Here is a 305-nt window from a genome sequence, read left to right on the forward strand (position 1 = left end):
CCCTATGGGCGCTTATGTGTATATAAGACTTGAGAAGTAGCCAAGCGGATGGGACGTTGGTGGGAAACTTCCGTTTTTCTCAGCTAAGCAGACTTCTGATAACCGAACACGGAAATAAATATGTGGAGCACCCTCCTTCCTATCCGGGTCTAAGTAGATTCCTCTGAATCGCGGGTAGGCAACCTTGGCTCTTTTATGACTCGTGGACTTCAACTCCCAGAATTCCTGAGCCAGCCATGCTGGCTCAGGAATTCTGGGAGTTGAAGTCCACGAGTCATAAAAGAGCCAAGGTTGCCTACCCCTGC

General features: G+C 49.5%; 1 protein-coding gene across 2 annotated transcripts in view; it reads right to left on the minus strand.

Moving 5' to 3' along the window:
- The window catches only part of ADPRH (ADP-ribosylarginine hydrolase), a 15,290-nt gene extending 15,256 nt beyond the window's left edge, over nucleotides 1–34 (minus strand). For both annotated transcript variants that reach the window (XR_014026347.1, XM_081327115.1), the window contains exon 1: nucleotides 1–34. This exon is cut by the window's left edge and continues 269 nt beyond it. The gene's annotated coding sequence lies outside the window, so the exon portion shown is untranslated.
- Between the last annotated feature and the right edge of the window lie 271 nt (nucleotides 35–305).

This window comes from Vipera berus, assembly GCF_964194415.1.
Source record: "Vipera berus genome assembly, chromosome: 4".
NCBI classification, from domain to species: Eukaryota; Metazoa; Chordata; class Lepidosauria; order Squamata; family Viperidae; genus Vipera; species Vipera berus.